This window comes from Aythya ferina (assembly GCF_964211825.1).
Source record: "Aythya ferina genome assembly, chromosome: W".
Lineage (NCBI taxonomy): Eukaryota > Metazoa > Chordata > Aves > Anseriformes > Anatidae > Aythya > Aythya ferina.
The window spans coordinates 6,176,923-6,195,786 of record NC_140313.1 but is presented as its reverse complement, the minus strand read 5'-3'; the positions used below and the strand labels follow the sequence as shown (position 1 = coordinate 6,195,786).

Sequence of the window (18,864 nt, the reverse complement as noted above, 5' to 3'; positions counted from 1 at the left end):
TCGGCGACGCCTCTTATCTCCCGTAGCAACTCGATCCCGGACGGCCTGCGTCGCACCGTGATCACGTCAATTTCCCGCGTTCCGTAACAATTCCGCGTCCCGCCGCGATTCCGTTTCCCGCGTCCCTCCGCGATTCCGCGTCCCTCCGCGAGTCCGTTTTCCGCGTCCCACCGCGATTCCGCGTCCCACCGCGATTCCGCGTCCCTCCGCGATTCCGCGTCTCACCGCGAGTCCGTTTTCCGCGTCCCACCGCGAGTCCGCGTCCCACCGCGATTCCGCGTCTCACCGCGAGTCCGTTTTCCGCGTCCCACCGTTTCCCGCGTCTCTCACCGGGAGTACCGCGTCGCACCGTGAGGCCCGTGTACAGTGTTTTCGGGTCGGTGTCTGGTCTGCTCCAGCGCCGGTCGGATGGGCGCTCCGATGTCCCGGCGGCGCGGCGGGGTCGCGGCGCCGCTGGTCCCCGGCGCCGCCGGTCCCGGCGCCGCTCCGATGTCGCGGCGCCGCTGGTCCCGACGCCGCTGGCTTCTTGGTCCCCCTGCGGTCCGATGTGCCGGCGCTGCTAGTGTACCGCTGCGCTGCGATGTCCGTCCCGGCGCCGCTGTGATGTCCTGTTCGGGTCCTGTTCAGGTCTCAGCCTGTTCGGGCGCCATATGTTGCAGGAAGCACGGCCGACAGACACCAGTAGAGTCAGATCATGCTCCATTTTATTGCCCGAATAGCCTAACTTTTATAGAGAACTTAACAGGGGTGGACAGTGTTTCACACAAGATTATTGGTCAAAGCACTCAGAAAAACAACTAGAAGAAAACAACCCCACCTGCAAGAAAACAATCCCCTTGTGATTAGTAGTCACGTAGACCTTATCCTTGGTACCCGCTGCTGGTAACAATATTTTCCTGCATTCCTCAGTTGGGCGATGTGGGAACACTGTCATAGAAGCTTCTCACAGTTATCCTGGTATCTTGGTTTGCTCAGCTGCAGCAGGCCGTGGGATCTATGCTGTTTCCAGATTCCCTCAACAGGGTGCTATGGGAAAGATTTGATTTTTTTTCCCCTCCTATTTTCTTTACTAAATATCTCCTAGTGAGCTACTGAAGGTTGGCTCCCGTGGCAGCAACCCCACGCCTCATCCCTACAGCATGCTGCCTAGTACTGGACTGACCCTCCAGCAGTCGGTGAGCCATGGCTTGCAGCACGTAGTGCAGCAGTGTGGCAGGCCCCGCGGGAGCATATTGAGGTGCTCCACACCGCCTGGGGACTCAGAGAGGTGCAGCTGACAGCAGGGCTGTGCATGACAGCGGTGGGGCCATGCCTGTACAATGTCAGCCATTGCCTACATGGACTTTGTGGCTGCCCAGTGCCTGGTGTCCATCTCCAACCACTCTGCTGTGCCCGAGGCGGCATGGTTGAAGGTACCAGGCAAGGGGCAGGTGAGCAAGGAGCTGGGTGATGCCTGGAAGGACTATTGCACCTTGATGACTATTGCCAAGAGCCTCCTGGAGCTGAACAATTACTGTCCCCTGACCATCCCCTTTGCCTGCGGTACAACGTGAAGATCCTGGATGAGGACGTGGGCTCTGACAGCAACTCAACCACGGAGCTGGGGTCAAGCCTGAAATGCAACCTGGCACTGGGGCAGCCCCCACACCTGTGTGATGCCATGCGCCCCAAGATGAAGGAGGGGGCTGAGAAGTGGCACAAGTGCCCCTACAGTGGCTGTGACAATGTATACGGGAAGTCCTCCCACTTAAAAGCCCACTAGCAAGCCACGGGCACGGGGGGCAGGCGGGCTGGTGGCAGGGCTCGAGGGAACTGTTTGTCCTTGAGTGAACCCTGTGGGGACCACTTAATGCAACATCACCTATTTTCCCCATGCATACACACTTTGGGAGGGGGCTGCATGTGAGCTGGAAGCACCACAAATCTGTCCGAGATCCTTCGGAAACGCATAAAATAGTGCAGCTTGGTCAGGTGCGGTGTCTGTCAGGGCAGTGGTCAGTGAGCACGTGTCGTGTTAAGGGGTGTAGTTGATTAACCGTTATGGGCCCGGTCGGATTCAGGGTACTGAACTATCACAATCACAGATTTCACCAATAACGCATTCACAGTCTGGGGTTCAGTCGGATTCACCAATAATGCATTAACCGTCTGGGGTCCGGTCGGATATTCACCAATAACGGATTAACTGTCTGGGGTCCGGTCGGATATTCACCAATAACATGTTAACCGTCTGGGGTCTGGTTGGATTCAGAACACTGAACTATCACGGTCACGGATTCACCAATAACGTATAACCACCCTTACCCTAGTTGCACTTAATGAGAGCTATAACAATACAATCAAGTGTGATTTATTACAGCAACAGGTACACAGGTTCTTTGGATTGCTGGCGATAGCGACTGTCTGCAAAAGCAAGCTAGCATGCATGAAATACACAGGTGTTACAGGTGTGCAGCCTAGAAATAAATGCGTTAAAAGGATCAAAGACTCTAGAAAGATTTATAACCAAGTGTTCAAATCTCACCCAAAGGGGTCCCAATGGGGGGGGGAAGAGAGGCTCAGCCCGTCGACTGATCTCAGGAGTCAGGCGATCCTAAGGATGTTGTATTCCCTCGGGATGGTATCTCCCCTGACGGTGGTATCTTCCCTAACATCCCCTCTCTCTTAGGCCAATTTATATTATTTTCTATCTTTTAGGTGGAGCTTGAGTGGCTCTAGTCAAGCATATCTTAATTATGATGGGTGAAAAGTTCTCCCGTCTCCGTTTAAAGTAATAGGCTCCGAGAAATTCAGAGCACATGCTCGGTGAGGGGTGGTCGCACCTTGGAGGCGGGTAGCTTTTAGGATGGAGGTGTGTTTTGGAATTATAATGATATTATAATGAGCAAAAAGTACACTAGGGTACAGCATTTGTCAAAACATGAGAGTTCCTTGTCTCAGGGTAGCAAAAAGTGCAGCTTATCGGTCTCGGTGTGCACAAGAACAATAGAGTCCCCACCTGGTTACAGAGCCTACCCGTGGTGTCTCCACTCCACTCTACGCTCCGTACTGTTCCTTAGAGCTAGCACACCAAGTTTCCCCAGCGCGATAGTGTAATAAATGGCTCAGTCTTCAAAATAGGACTATAATCAAAGTTTACAATTTATTAAAGGAATAGAGGTAAGCAAACAGCACTGGGTGCGCCGGGAGTCTCTGCTCCACTAAGATGCACACCAGTCACATCAAGCAGCTGATTTTTATGCTCCTAAGCTAATACATATTCATTACTATTTCTAGAAAAAACAGGGTTATTATAATTAGTTTCCGGAATCCAAACCCTCCTACTGGAGCATGCATATCAGTCTCCAGTGGTCCCTCTGGGGGTCTCTCGTGCTGAAGGCTCATAGTCTTCCTCCCTCTTGTCCTTCTCCTTTGTCCAACTTGGCTGTATGTCAGAGACTTGTGCAGCATCCCCTGCAAGCTTTGTCTTTTAGTCGTTCTTCAGCTCTTCCCGTCTCCTTAATCTCCTGGCCAGATATCAGAAACTTGCATAGTGTCCCATGCAATAGTCATAATAGTTAGCAGTTATTCTGAAACCCCCCAGATATGAGAGACTTCAAGGAAAAGCCTACAAATACATTTCCCTTCAAGGTCTCTATTGACACGAATTGATAAAACATTCCTTTGCAAGACACAAGAACTATATACATTAACTATTCTGTTTTTCTTAGACTTGTGGTTATACAAGGGTATGTATGACAGAAGGTCACATTCATCAGAGCCTAGCCGCAGTGTCTCCACTCTGCTCCACACTCCGTACTGTTCCTTAGAATCAGCACATCAGGTTCCCCCAGTGTGATAGCATCTAAGGTTAGGGAACTCTTAGCTAGTGCAGCTACACTCCATCTTGAAAGCTTCTCCAATGCTGTACATTTTCCTTAAAATGTGAATATCAGTTTAAATTCCTGTCACCTCAGGCAATTATTCCACATACTTCATCTCTGCCTCTCCTTCAATGTCACTCTCTTCCCCTGCTCCAAAATGGGGTCCTTCCCAAGGGATGCAGTCCTCCCCAAACTGATCTTGTGTGGGCTTCCCACAGGGAGCAGCTCTTCAAGAACTGCTCCAAATATGGGTCTGAACCACAGGTTCCACACATCCCGAGCAAACTGCTCTAATATGGGTCCCCCATGGGTGGCAGCTCCTAACAGATCTCCTGCTTTTGCGTGGGCTCCTTTCAGGGTACAAGTACAGCCTGGAGTCTGCTCCAGCAGGGGTTCTTCATAGGCCACAGTCTCCTTCCACTCAGATCCACCTGCTCCACCATGGGTTACTTCACAGGCTGCAGCATGGAGATCTGCTCTGCTGTGGTACACCATGGGCTGCAGGGGGACAACCTGCTCCACCATGGTCCTCTCCACAGGCCGCAGAGGAACTTTGACTCCGGCGCCTGGAGCACCTTCTCCCCCTCCTTCTTCACTGAACTTAGTGTCTGCAAAGCTGTTTCTCACTCCTCTCTCTCCCAACTGTTGTTATGCAGCAGGTTTTTTTTCCCTTTCTTAAATATGATCTTACAGAGGCACAAATATCGCTTATTGGCTCAGCTCTGGATGGTGGCAAGTCCCTTTTGGACATGGCTGAAACTGGCTCTTATCATGGAGCAACTTCTGGATTCTTCTCAGAGGCCACCCCTGCAGGCCTCTCCGCTACCAAAACCTTGTCATGCAAACCTCGTACATCATCCTGGGTCAGCTGTTCTGGCTGTGTCCCCTCCTGACTTCTTGTGCACCCCCAGCCTCCTTGCTGGCAGGGCAGCATGAGAAGCCGAAAAGTCCTTGGGTCTATGCAAACATTGTTCTGCAGTAACTAAAAACATCAGTATGTTATCACTACTATTTTCATCAGAAATCCAAAACACACCACTATGTGAATATCTGTGAAAATTAATTCTGTCCTAGCCAAAACCATGACAATGGGGCAACTTCTCTGGGCAATCTGTTCCAGTGCCTCACTACCTTCTGAGTGAAGAATTTCCTCCTAACATCTAATCTAAATCTTCCCTTTTTTAATTTAAAACTCTTCCCCGTTGTCCTATCACTGTCTGCTTCTGTCACACTCTATCTTTTTTATAAGCCCCCTTTAAGTATTGCCTTCCCCGCTACCAAATCCTTGTCATGTAAACCTAATATAATGTATAAACAATGAATCTCCATGCATTTCTTAAGTTTTGTTTCATGTACACAATTATAACTTTAACAACAAATAATATTATATATTTGAAAATAGAAGTGTACCAGTAAGGGATCATATGTATTTCTGGTAGTGTTGACTTGCATACTGTAACTTTTAAATATCCCTCATCGTGGTCTACAACCCCTCATCATGGTCTACAACTCCTCATCGTGGTCTACAACTTCCTCGTGAGGGGGGGTAGAGAGGCAGGAGACCTATTCTTTGTAAACACCAGTGATAGGAGCCACGGGAATGGTGTTAAGCTGAGGCAGGGGAAGTTTAGGCTTGACATCAGGAAGAGGTTCTTCACTGAGAGGGTGGTTGCACACTGGAACAGGCTCCCCAGGGAAGTAGTCACTGCACCAAGCCTGTCTGAATTTAAAAAGCAATTGGACTGTGCACTTAGTCACATGGTCTAAACTTTTTGATAGACCTGTGTGGTGCCAGGAGTTGGACTTGATCCTTATGGGTCCCTTCCAACTTCTAGGATTATTCTAGGATTTTATGATTCTAAAGTACCTTTAAACAGTGAGTTAAAAGCTGGGATATCATAGAATCATAGAATGGCTTGGGTTGGAAGGGACCTTTAAAGATCATCTAGTTCCAACCCCCCTGCCATAGGCAGGGATGACACCCACTAGATCAAGTTGGCCAAGGCCCCATCCAACCTGGCTTTGAACACCTCCAGAGATGGGGCAGCCACAACTTCTCTTGGCAACCTGTTCCAGTGCCTCACTACCCTTACAGTGAAGAATGACCTCCTAATGTCTAGTCTAAATCTATCCTCTTTTAGTTTAAGACCATTCCCCCTTGTCCTATCATTATCTACCCAAGTAAAGAGTCCTTCTCCAACTTTTTTATAAGACCCCTTTATGTATTGAAAGGTTGCAATGAGGTTTCCCCAGAGCCTTCTCTTTTCCAGGCTGAACGTCCCTGGCTCTCTCAGCCTTTCTTCATAGGAGAGGTGCTCCAGCCCTCTGATGATTTTGTGTCTCTCCTCTGGACTTGCTCTAACAGGTCCACATCTTTCTTGTTCTGAGGGCCCCAAACCTGGATGCGATACTCCAGGTGGGGCCTCACGAGGGCAGAGTAGAGGGGGACAATCACCTCCCTTGACCTGCTGGTTGACCTCTTTTGATGCAGCCCAGGACACAGTTGGCTTTCTAGGCTACAAGTGCACACTGATGGTTCATGTCGAGCTTTTTGTCCACCAGAACCTCCAAGTCTCTCTCCTTGGGGCTGCTCTCAATGAGTTCTTCTCCCAGTCTGTACTCCTGTCTGGAATTGCCCTGCCTCAGGTGCAGCACCCTGCACTTGGACTTGTTGAACCTCATTTGGTTCACATGGGCCCACTTCTCCAGCCTGTCTAGGTCTCTTTGAATGGCATCTCTTCCTTCTGTTGTATCAACTTCACCACTTAGCTTGGTGTCATCTGCAAACTGGCTGAGGGTGCACTCAATCCCATTGTCTATGTCATTGATGAAGATATTGAAAAGTACCAGTCCCAAGACAGATCCCTGAGGGACACCACTCGTCACTGGCCTCCACCTGGACATAGAACCATTGACCACTGCTCTCTGGGTGCAGCCATCGAGACAATTCTTTGTGCACCAGATGGTCCACCCTTCAAATCCTTATCTTTATATCATTATAAAGACTAATAATGGGGATCACACTGGTATTATGATCAAACCGTACATTGCAATCACTATATTTTCCTAAGTGTAACTTACAACTGTATTGCAATTTCAGTATATTGATGGATCACTCAATTAAATCAAAAATTCAAATATCCTCAAATAAGTAAATTTGATGTTAAATGTTACTTTCTGGACTTTTTCAAGGACCTTTACATCCTTTTTATATTGTAGAGACCAGAACTGCACACAAAATTCAAGGTGAGCCCACAACAATGCTAAATATAGTGAGAGAATCACCTTTTTGACTGGCTAGCTATGCTGTGAAATTTAAGTGACTCAAATAAGGATAATGTGAAATTTGTAGTGTTACAATCCTTTTTATGATACATAAAGACCATAAGGTCTTGTCTGATCTTGTTTGACTGCCTGTGTATCAGACCATTAACTTTCACACAGTTGCCCTTACACTGAGTGTAATGCCCTTGCACTGAGCATAACTGTTTCTTGACTAAAATGTGAAGTGTCTAAGACGCAAGGACTCCATTCCTGATTTGAGGATTCTAAGGATGCAGGATCTACAGGGGTTTTGTTTTAATCGTTGATCATTAAATACAGCCTTTAACCTAGCACCACCAAGTCCACCATTAAGTCATGTCACTAAGCTCTACATCTATACACTTTTTGAAGACCTCCAAGGATGATGACTCAGCTACTTTCCTGGGCAGCCTGTTCCAATACTTCACAACCCTTTCAGGGAAGAAATTTTTCCTAATATCCAACCTAAACCTCCCCTGGTGCAACTTAAGCCCATTTCCTCTTGCCTTATCACTTAGTACTTGGGAGAAGAGACTGATCCCCATAGGATAGCCTCCTTTAAGGTAATTACAGAGCACAATAAAGTCTCCCCTGAGCCTCCTTTTCTCTAGGCTAAACAACCCCAGCTCCTTCAGCCGCTCCTCATAAGACTTGTTCTCTAGACCCTTCACCAGCTTTGTTGCCCTTCTCTGGACACACATTTCTCTGGCACCTCAATGTCCTTCTTGTTGTGAGAGGCCCCAAACTGAACACAGCATTCAAGGTGCAGCCTCATAAGAGCTGAGTACAGAGGGACAATCACTTCCCTAGTCCTCCTGGCCACACTGTTTCTGATACAAACCAGAATGATGTTGGACTTCTTGGCCACCTGAGCGCACTGCTGGCTCATATTCAGACGGCTATCGACTTGGTGTCCAACAGGACCTCCAGGGCCTTTTCTGCAGAGATGCTTTCCAGCTGGGTAGCCCCCAGCATGTGCTGGTTGTTCCTGCCCAGGTGAAGGACTCTGTACTTCTCCTTGTTGAACTGCATGAGATTTTTGTTAGCCCATCTCTCCAGCCTATCAAGGTCCCTCTGGATGACAGCATGATGCCCTGGTGAGTCAGCCACTCCCCCCAGTTTCGTGTCATCCACAAATTTATTGAGGATGCACTCTACCCCATCATCCAGCTCATTAGTGAAGATGCTAAACAGGACTGGACCCCTGAGGTACTCTGCTCATTACTTGCCTCTAACTACGCTTTGCACCACTGACATCTACCCTCTGGGTCCATCTGTTCAGCCAGTTTTCAATCCACCTCGCTGTCTGCTCATCCAGCCCATACATCAGCAGCTTGTCTATGAGGATCTTATGGGGGACAGTGTCAAGTTTCTTACTGAAGTCTAGGAAGACAATATCCACTGCTCCCCCCTCATCCATCAGGCTGATGACTTCATTATAGAAGCTTCTGGAAAAAAAAAAAAAGTTTGGAATATGATATGTGAGAATTAAAGTTGCATTTTTGCAGTGGAAAATTCCACTAACCTTTCATATTCAAAAGTGATTGTGCAGGCATAACAGTGGGGAGTATGTTAAGCAGATAAGGGGACAGTGGAAGTTCCCACCATCCCAAAATAAGGAGGATAGATAAGAAAAACAGGATGAGCAGTGCAAAATCAGTAAAAAGAAAAAATCACGGGCCCTCTAGTCACAAGAGAAGGAAAAAAAAAGGAAAAGGAGAAATTAATGGTTGGTCAAATAAAATTATGTGGTAATAAAAATATATGGTATAGTAATAAGCGTCGAGTAGTTTGTGAACCTGTAGTACTCAGCCAATGAGGAAACGGGAGGAATCAAGCGTTGGGTAATAGGGAATATAAGGTTATGATATAATTTTGGCTTATATTCAGACAGCTATTGACCAATACCCCCAGGTCCCTTTCTGCTAGGCAGCTTTCTAACTGCTCTTCCCCCAGCCTGTAGCATTGCATGGGGTTGTTTTGCCCTAAGTGCAGGATTGGGCACTTAGCCTCGTTGAACCTCATACAGTTGGTCTCCGCCCATCGATCCAGCCTATCCAGATCCCTCTGTAGAACCTTCCTACCCTCAAGCAGATCAGCACTTGTGCCTAACTTGGTGTCGTCTGCAAACTTACTGAGGGTACACTCTTTTGGTGCCTTTGTGTGCTGCGAATAGATGACTAGCATTGTTAAATCCTGGGGGGGGAAGGGGATTGTTGGTGGAGAAGAGCTTTTGGCGGGTTGTGCAGGGTTTATTCCCATGTAAATAAGGGTGTTGGTGAGTTTGGCAGGGAGATCTTTCCTTTTATGTTGCAAGTGTTTATCCTCCCTATATGTGAGGGCTATATGTTAAAAGGGCATTGAGAGAAGGTCTGTCCCTGTTTATGGGGATGGATTTGTGACAATAATGATTATCAATGTATGTGGAAAGGTGCAGGCTTGGGGATGTTATAAATGAGGTCTCAATTCAATCTGAATTTTGTAATATTTATAAAACAAGTATTTTTAAAAGGTATAAAAGCTATAAAAGGTATAAAAGGCAAGTAAACAGCGCTGGGTGTGCGGGGAGTCTACTCTCCACCAACATGCACACACACACATCAAACATTCTAAATACATGTATACAGAACATTGCTTTACATAATAACCCGAGTATGCCTATACATACATACAATCAGGATAGGTACCAAACAATCCTTTAAATTCCATAACTTAACAGTCTCCATTTTCCATTCCTTTTGAACAATGTCTTGCTTTAAGTTGTCTCCTTTTCAAGGCCAATAGGCCTGGGTCAAAAGGCACGTCCAGGTCAACAGGGGGAGTAACAGCAAAGGCCTTCGACGGCTGTAGAAGCAGAGGGGCCCATGGTGATGGTGTAGCAGTTGGATCAGTAAAGGAGCCTGCAGCTCCCTCACTATCTGGCAAGCCACACTTTTGTGATTGTGGCTCCACATGGCTCTTTAAGGCCTCAGAGACTGCTCGCCAGGTGCCGAGCAATCCCACTGCAACCTTGTCATTTTTAGTTGCAGAGTCCCACACCTTGACCTCAATTTGGTCCCATATTTCAGGCTCATAAACTGTCCAATTGTTAATAAGGAGAATAAGCTGTAAGGTTACCAAGACAGTCTTTGTTCCTAAGGACGTATGATTCCCCATAACGCGCAACTGCTTACCAGCGAGAGGCAGTTGTGTGCACAGGTCCGCTTCTCTCAGCTCGAGCTTCTCTCCAGCTCCAGTGTGCCTGTGTCCAGTGACTTTCTGTACGAGCTTCTCTGAGCAGTTTGCTGAGTCTGGCCGAACCTGTCTTTGTGAGGCAATCAAAGTGCCTGTTCCCGTCCTGGTCTCCATTCTCCCAGCCTGTTCCTCTTCACTCCTTTTTCCTGCTTCTTTATTGATGTAACTTCATGGTGCTGCCTTTTTTATCTTGAGGGCAGGCTCCCCTCTTATACCCTTCTCTCCACAGCAGTTCTCTTTAAAACAACTTTTCATTGGTCAGACAACTTTGAATGTAACAACAACAGCAAACACACAGAAACATCCATGCCTTAATGGCTGGAGAACAAGAGAACCAGCTGGGGAACAAGAAACCAGAGACTGCATGGAGTCTCCTGAATCACCCTTCTTTGTTCCCTCTAAACTCTTTTATATTCCTGATGGTCTGGTCGTTAAGAGTCTAATGTTATCTCAACCATGGGGCTTTCCAACCCCCATGGCCACATTCCCAAATCTCCCCCTTCTTTATTAATATCAACCATTTTCTTGACATGAATTACCACTCCATATATAACAGGGAGAATTGTTCTGGGGTGCTTGTCTTTACACGTGGAGAAGGCACAGGTTTGGAGGAGCACTGCCAGGGGTGCCTATCACTATTTCCGGGTACGTTCACCCCTCACCCAATCACCACCCTCTTAACAAAAAGAGTATACAGGTATGCTACCCTGTGCATTCATGAGGGAGTGATACCAGGCAGGGGCCACCCTAGTTAGAAATGCAGAGTGCAGTAGAGGTATCCTCTACCCTAGGCGGAATGAGAAAACGGGACCCCTCTTTCATCACACGCATAATGGAGTGGGATATGAGGAATGGCTAGGGCGAAACTAACCCTCTAGCTCGAGGAAGACAAAAGTAGACCTGCGAGTGTGTACACATAGTACGCATGCGCTGTACGCATGACACTCACTCGGCTTCATTCGAACCTCACTTGACTATTTCCGTTTCTTTTGTTTTAAACTCTGAGTCGGGGTCAGGGGAGGAAAGACAAAGTGGTTTGTTTTTTTGTTTGTTTTGTTTTTTCTTCCCCCTCCCCCCCCTCTCTTTCTGCGGGGGAAGGGAAAAATAAAAGCAGAACTGGGAGGAAAACACGGAGGGGGGATTCACACCCGGAGATAAAACATTCCTGCTCCTCCCATTTTTCCCAGTAGCCGGGTACAGCGTTGCTCCTCTCCTCTCCTGCCACTGCCGCTTGCTGACAGGTTAGTCTGCCGCCCTACGGTGCTGGATGGGGACGACACCAGGTCGGGTGAGGGCATATGGGGGAAAGGCTGTGCTTGAACTTTCTATGATGCAGAAAATGTACGTTTTTGTCTCGGTGGGTTTGATGGTGTTTTAATAGATAGTGTGGGTTTTTGTTCTTAACCTCCTCCCCCCTACTGCCTCTCCCCCCCCCCCCCCCCCCCGCCCGTTCCACTAGGATGTGCAAGTCTTCTGCTGGCTGTCGGAGTTAAAAGGACTGTATGTGTGCACTTCTGTGCACATTAATAAGATGGCATTTTTCAGTGCATAAGAATACCTTCTTCTTCCCCCACCCCCCTTTCAGTTTTCACCCCTCCCTTTCCTTTTGTAACTGTTAAGCTTCCTGGCTTGCGGAGGAGTGGGAGCACTTCCTTCTTTATGTGTGCATGGTCAGTGTGCCTCTGCATCCTGCCAATTGTTCTTAAGTTTGCGTGGAGACCTTGCATTGCTGTGCATTGGCTTAGGCATGTACAGGGTGATAAGGAACGCTTTCGTGTTTGTGAAGAGGCGATGGTAGAGTTGAGATGGGAGCTGAGTCATGTTCAGAGAGCTTTTCCTCTCGTCCTGCTCCTCCGTTCATGGCTTTGCATGGATTAAAACCCCACTGTCTTTGGCGGGGGGAGGGGAAGGAATCTGTCTCTAGTCAGAATGGAGTGGGCATATTCCTTGCTAAATGACCTCATTTATACAGATGTGAGGTTGCAATGCTGCGTGTAGCTTTCAAGTTCTATGAGAAGTAGGACTTGAAGTAGATTTAAAAAATAAATGATTGTGGTTTGCATTGGGGTGCGCCCAGCCCCCCTCCTCCCCGCCCTGAGAGTTTCTAGTTATTTTCTACAAAGGTTGAGTTTGCCAATGAGTTGTGCTGCTATGGAATAATGTGGCAATTGGTCTCTTGTCGAAAAGTAGCTGATTCCACTTCAGAGTGTCCTGTGAAGAAACTACAGGACACTTAATACTCTAATGTTATGGTTATATAATATTTAGATGCTCTTTACTAGATCATGTATATTTTGTTTGGGGAAATGTTGTGTACTCCATAATTTTGTGTATGCGTAGTCTCAAATCAGTTTAGCTTTTTTTTTCTTTTCCTTCTTCCCCCTATGCATATGAAATATGGGTGACTGAGAAACCTAGATCTAGAAATTCTGTTTGATAACCCATGTGTGCTCTGGAATGTTCCTTTAAAAGTGTTTTGCTTTGGTATTTTTCAGGAGCCCTGCATAATTGTCTGCGTATATTTCTTAAAATTAAGGTTGTGGATAAGAAGATTCACATTTAAAAAAAAAAAAAAAAAAAAAAAAAAACACAGATGCTATCTAAACACAGTATTCATTCTAACTTATAAATTTCATGTGCATAATGATCCTTTTCTGGACTAAAGTAGTTTTAGATCAAAATGTCTCTCCAGGAAGCTACTTCATAAATATATTAAAAATGCATGCAAACTTTAAGCTAGATATGTCTGTAAAGGGAATGTATGTTTTGGGAAAAACACTGCATCTGTGCAGTGTTTTACCCTTTGAGCTATTGTTTTTAATAGGTGATGTGGGCTTACTTAAAAATATATCTTGTAAGAATGTAAGTGTATAATATTCCTGTTTGTGTATATCTCCCTTCATCCTTTCATATTGGGATAGTGGTCTGACTGGTATGTAGCTTGAGACAGACACTAAACAAAAGCCTTTATCAGTAGTTCAGCAGTATTTGGTAATGCAACACATATAAAAATGTTGATGTTCTTGAATGTCCTGTGGTCTAAACTGTTTCCTTTTTGAAATTACTAGTAAAAGGCCGAGTAACAATTCAAACGCTACCCCTTTGTGAGGTGGTAGGGACTCTGTCAAGTTTGAAGGGAGGCAAGAGAAACACAGAATCACAGAATCATCTAGGTTGGAAGAGACCTCCAAGATCACCTAGTCAAACCTCTGACCTAACACTAACAAGTCCTCCACTAAACCATATAGCTAAGCTCTACATCTAAACGTTGTTTAAAGACCTCCAGGGATGGTGACTCCACTGCTTCCCTGGGCGGCCCGTTCCAATGCCTGACAACCCTCTCGGTAAAGAAGTTCTTCCTAATATCCAACCTAAACCTCCCCTGGCACAACTTAAGCCCATTCCCCCTCGTCCTGTCACCAGGCACGTGGGAGAACAGACCAATCCCCACCTCACTACAGCCCCCTTTAAGATAGCTGTAGAGAGCGATAAGGTCGCCCCTGAGCCTCCTTTTCTCCAGGCTGAACAAGCCCAGCTCCCTCAGCCGCTCCTCGTAGGACTTGTTCTCCAGGCCCCTCACCAGCTTCGTCACCCTTCTCTGGACCCGCTCAAGCACCTCGGTGTCCCTCCTGTAGCGAGGGCCCCAAAACTGAACACAGTACTCGAGGTGCGGCCTCACCAGAGCCGAGTACAGGGGGACAATCACTTCCCTGGCCACACTGTTTCTAATACAAGTCAGGATGCTGTTGGCCTTCTTGGCCACCTGAGCACACTGCTGGCTCATAATCAGCTGACTATCAACCAATACTCCCAGGTCCTTCTCTGCCAGGCAGCTTTCCAACCACTCATCTCCCAGCCTGTAGCTCTGCTTGGGGTTGTTGTGCCCCAAGTGCAGGACCTGGCACTTGGCCTTGATAAACTTCATATGGTTGGCCTCAGCCCATCGGTCCAGCCTATCCAGATCCTCCTGCAGAGCCTTCCTACCCTCGAGCAGATTGACACATGCACCTAACTTGGTGTCATCTGCAAACTTACCGAGGGTGCACTCGATCCCCTCATCCAGATCATCAATAAAGATATTAAAGAGAACTGGCCCTAGTACCTGAGCCCTGGGGGACTCCACTAGTGACCGGCCTCCAAATGGATTTAACTCCATTCACCATGACTCTTTGGGCCTGGCTATCCAGCCAGTTTTTAACCCATTGAAGCGTAATCCAGTCCAAGCCATGAGCAGCCAGTTTCTTGAGGAGAATGTTGTGGGAAATGGTGTCAAAAGCCTTGCTGAAGTCAAGGTAGACCACATCCACAGCCTTTCCCTTGTCCACTAAGCATGCCACTTTGTCATAGAAGGAGATGAGGTTCATCAAGCAGGACCTCCCTTTCGCAAACCCATACTGACTGGGCCTGATCACCTGATTGCCCTGCAAGTGTGGCGTGATGACACTCAAGAGAATCTGCTCCATGAGCTTCCCTGGCACTGAGGTCAAACTGACAGGCCTATAGTTTCCCGGGTCCACCTTAAAGCCCTTCTTGTAGATGGGCATCACGTCTGCTAGCCGCCAGTCAACTGAGACCTCCCTGATAGCCAGGACTGCTGATAAATAATGGAAAGTGTCTTGGTGAGTACTTTGGCGAGTTCTCTCAGTACCCTCAGGTGGATCCCATCTGGCCCGATCGACTTGTGTACATCCAGGTGCTGTAGCAGGTCACCAAACATTTCCTCGTGCATTATGAGGGCCATATTCTGCTCCCCATCCCCTTCCACCAGCTCAGGGTACTGGGTACCCAGAGAACAACTGCTCTTGCCGCTAAAGACTGAGGCAAAGAAGGCATTAAGCACCTCAGCCTTTTCCTCATCTCTTGTAACTAAGTTTCCCCCCACATCCAGTAAAGGATGGAGATTATCCTTAGTCCTCCTTTTCATGTTGATGTATTTATAAAAACATGTTTTGTTATCTTTAACAGCAGCAGCCAGACTGAGCTCCAGATGAGCTTCGGCCTTTCTAATTTTGTCCCTGCACAGCCTTACAACATCCTTATAGTCCTCTTGAGTGGCCCATCCTCTTTTCCAAAGGTCATAAATGCTCTTTTTCTTCCTGAGCTCTAGCCAGAACTCTCTGTTCAGCCAGGCCAGTCTTCTTCCGTGCCGTCTCATCTTTGGGCACATGGGGACAGACTGCTCCTGCGCCATTAAGATTTCCTTCTTGAAGAGTCCCCAGCCTTCCTGGACTCCTCTGCCTCCCCAGGGACTCCAGTCCCAACCAGTGTCCTGAACAGCTCAAAGTCAGCCCTCCGGAAGTCCAAGACTGTGGTTTTACTGATCCCCCTCCTGACTTTGCCAAGAATGGAGAACTCCACCATCTTGTGGTAACTCTGCCCAAGACCGCTCCCGACCACCATATCTCTCACCAGTCCTTCTCTGTTTGTGAACAGAAGGTCTAATGGGGCACCCCCCTGGTAGGCTCACTAACTGGCTGCATCAGGAACCTATCTTCTACGCTGTCCAGGAACCTTCTAGACTGCTGTTGTGATTTAACCTGGCCAGCAGCTAAGCACCACACAGCCATTCGCTCACCCTCCCCCCTCCCTCTCTGGGATGGGAGGAGAGAATTAGAAAGAAATGAAAACCTGTGGGTTGAGATAAAGACAGTTTATTAGGACAGAAAATAAAGGAAAATAATAATTATAATAATAGTACTAATAATAATGTGTACAAACAAGTGATGCACAATGCAATTGTTCACCACCCGCTGACTGATGCCCAGCCTATCCCTGAGCAGCCAGCCCCCCACCCCAGCCAGGCCCCCCACATATTAATTGTTCAGCATGACGTCAGATGGTATCGAATACCCCTTTGGCCAGTTTGGGTCAGCTTTCCTGGGTCTGTCCCCTCCCAGCTCCTGCTGCACCCCCAGCCTGCCTGCTTGCAGGACAGAGTGAGAAGCTGAAAAGTCCTTGGCTTAGTGTAAGCATTGCTCTGCAACAATTAAAACATCAGCATGGTATCAGCACTCTTCTCATCCTAATCCATAGCACCCTACCAGCTACTAGGAGGAAAATTAACTCTATTGTAGCCGAAACCAGGACAACTGCTTCCTCTGAGCTGTACTGTATATCCTGAGCTGTACTGTATATCCTGCAGGTATCTGGGAATTTGAAGTCCCCCATAAGAACAAGTCCTGGCAGTTGTGTGAGTTCTGCCAGCTGCTTGTAGAATGCTTCATCTGTCTCCTCATCCTGGTTTGGCAGTCTATAACAGACCCCTACCAGGATGTCCGCATTTTTGGCCTTCTGCTGATCCTAACCCATAGGGACTCAACCTTATCATTCCCAGCCTCAAGTTCTACAACATCAAAATGCTCTCTAATATAGAGAGCCACACCGCCGCCCCTTCTGTGTTGTCTGTCCCTTCTGAAGAGCCTATAGCCATCCATTGCAGCACTCCAGTCATGGGAGTGGTCCCACCACATTTCAGTGATAGCAACTAGGTCGTAGTTTGCCTGCCCCACATTGGCTTCCAGCTCCTCCTGTTTGTTGCCCATATTGCTTGCATTGGTGTAGATGCACTTCAGTTGGGCCATTGCCCTTTCCACGGGCCCTGACATTGTTCCCCCAGGCTCATCTGTAACAAGCCTTATTTCATCCCCTTACCCCTTGTTACCTAGTTTAAAGCCCTCTCAGCGTGCCCTGACAGCTCCTCGGCTTGTATCCGTTTTCTCTTTAGAGATAGGTGGGACCCATTTGCAGCTATCAGGCCAGGTGCCGAGTAAAGTGTCCCATGGCCAAAAAAAAATAATAAAATTTCTGTGATGGCACCAGCCTCTGAGCCATGTGTTTATCAGGTGGGCTTTCTGTAGTCATCTCTGTACCGCTCCCTGCCACTGAAGGGATAGAGGAAAACACCACCTGTACTTCCACTTGTTATAAATCACTCAGTCCCAAAATAGGATTATAATCAAAGTTCACAATTTATCAAAAGAATAGAGGTAAGCAAACAGCGCTGGGTGCGTCGGGAGTCTCCGCTCCACCTAGACACACACCAGTTACATCAAGTAGCTGATTTTTATGCTCTTAGGCTAATACATATACATTACTACTTCTAAAAAAAAAACGGGTTATTATAATTGTCGTGGTTTAACCTGGCCGGCAGCTAAACACCACGCAGCTGTTCGCTCACCCTCCCCCCTCCCTCTCTGGGACGGGGGAGAGAAATGGAAAGTGAAGCCCGTGAGTTGAGATAAAGACAGTTTAATAAGACAGGAAAATAATAATAACAAAATAATAATAATAATAATAATAATAATAATGATACAATGGTGATAATAGGAAAGTAATAATAATATGTACAAACAAGTGATGCACAATGCAATTGTTCACCACCCGCTGACCGATGCCCAGCCTAACCCCGAGCAGTCCAGCCCCCTCCCCCCGGCTAGCCACCCCTATATATTGTTTAGCATGACGTCAGATGGTATGGAATACCCCTTTGGCTAGTTTGGGTCACCTGTCCTGGGTCTGTCCCCTCCCAGCTCTTACTGCACCCCCAGCCTGCCTGTTGGCAGGACAGAGCAAAAGGCTGAGGTGTCCTTGGCTTGGTATAAGCACTGCTCTGCAACAATTAAAACATCGGGGTGTTATCAGCACTCTTCTCATCCTAAGCCAAAACACAGCATTCCACCAGCTACTAGGAAGAAAATTAATTCTGTTCTAACTGAAACCAGGACATCTATCCACCCCTTATTCCATACCATTTATGTCATGCTCAGGTTATACTCTTTTCCATACATTCTAATTAGTCACCTACAGTAGTCATAGTAGTGATAACATACAGTATTATATAGTAATTAACATGGTACAATTCAGTTCATGGGCTATTCTCACCCAGTATTAAATCTCCTTGAGGTACACACCGGACCTCTCCGTTCTTTTGCATCACCCACCAAGTGTATCCAGGTCCCTGAGCGAAAACAATTCCACGAATAGGTTTGCCTTTTCCTGAGGCAGGAGTAGCCCAGACTGTTTTACCGAGCATATTTCTTACATGCACTACAGGAACTTTATCCCCATCTACAGTACGTAACAGGTTTGATTGGGCAGGTCCAGCTCGGTTGGCAGATCCCCTAGTATTGACTAGCCAGGTAGCCTTTGCCAAATGCGTATCCCAGTTTTTGAATGTCCCAGCGCCCATTGCTTTCAATGTAGTCTTTAACAGTCCATTGTATCGTTCAACTTTCCCGGAGGCTGGTGCATGATAGGGGATGTGATACACCCACTCAATACCATGTTCTTTGGCCCAAGTGTCTATAAGGTTGTTTCGGAAATGAGTCCCATTGTCTGACTCTATTCTTTCTGGGGTACCATGTCGCCATAGGACTTGCTTTTCAAGGCCCAGGATAGTGTTCCGGGCGGTGGCATGAGGCACAGGATATGTTTCCAGCCATCCGGTGGTTGCTTCCACCATTGT

General features: G+C 47.3%; 1 protein-coding gene, 1 long non-coding RNA gene and 1 pseudogene across 6 annotated transcripts in view; 2 read left to right on the top strand and 1 right to left on the bottom strand.

The window, feature by feature from the left end:
- LOC311426388 overlaps positions 1 to 18,864 on the bottom strand; it is a 371,544-nt gene that overhangs the window by 185,307 nt on the left and 167,373 nt on the right. The gene's annotated exons all lie outside the window — the stretch shown is intronic.
- The window catches only part of LOC311426329 (polycomb group RING finger protein 3-like), a 176,269-nt gene that overhangs the window by 16,758 nt on the left and 140,647 nt on the right, over positions 1 to 18,864 (top strand). For 3 of the 4 annotated variants that reach the window (XM_084502769.1, XM_084502768.1, XM_084502767.1), the window contains exon 1: positions 11,408 to 11,641. The exons of the other annotated variant lie outside the window; for it this stretch is intronic. The gene's annotated coding sequence lies outside the window, so the exon portion shown is untranslated. Of the gene's footprint in view, positions 1 to 11,407; positions 11,642 to 18,864 lie in introns of those variants that run through there. 4 annotated transcript variants of the gene reach the window in all.
- On the top strand, positions 589 to 1,973 carry LOC311426364 (Krueppel-like factor 9 pseudogene; annotated as a pseudogene). The gene has a single exon. The product of its transcript is annotated as a Krueppel-like factor 9 pseudogene (transcript).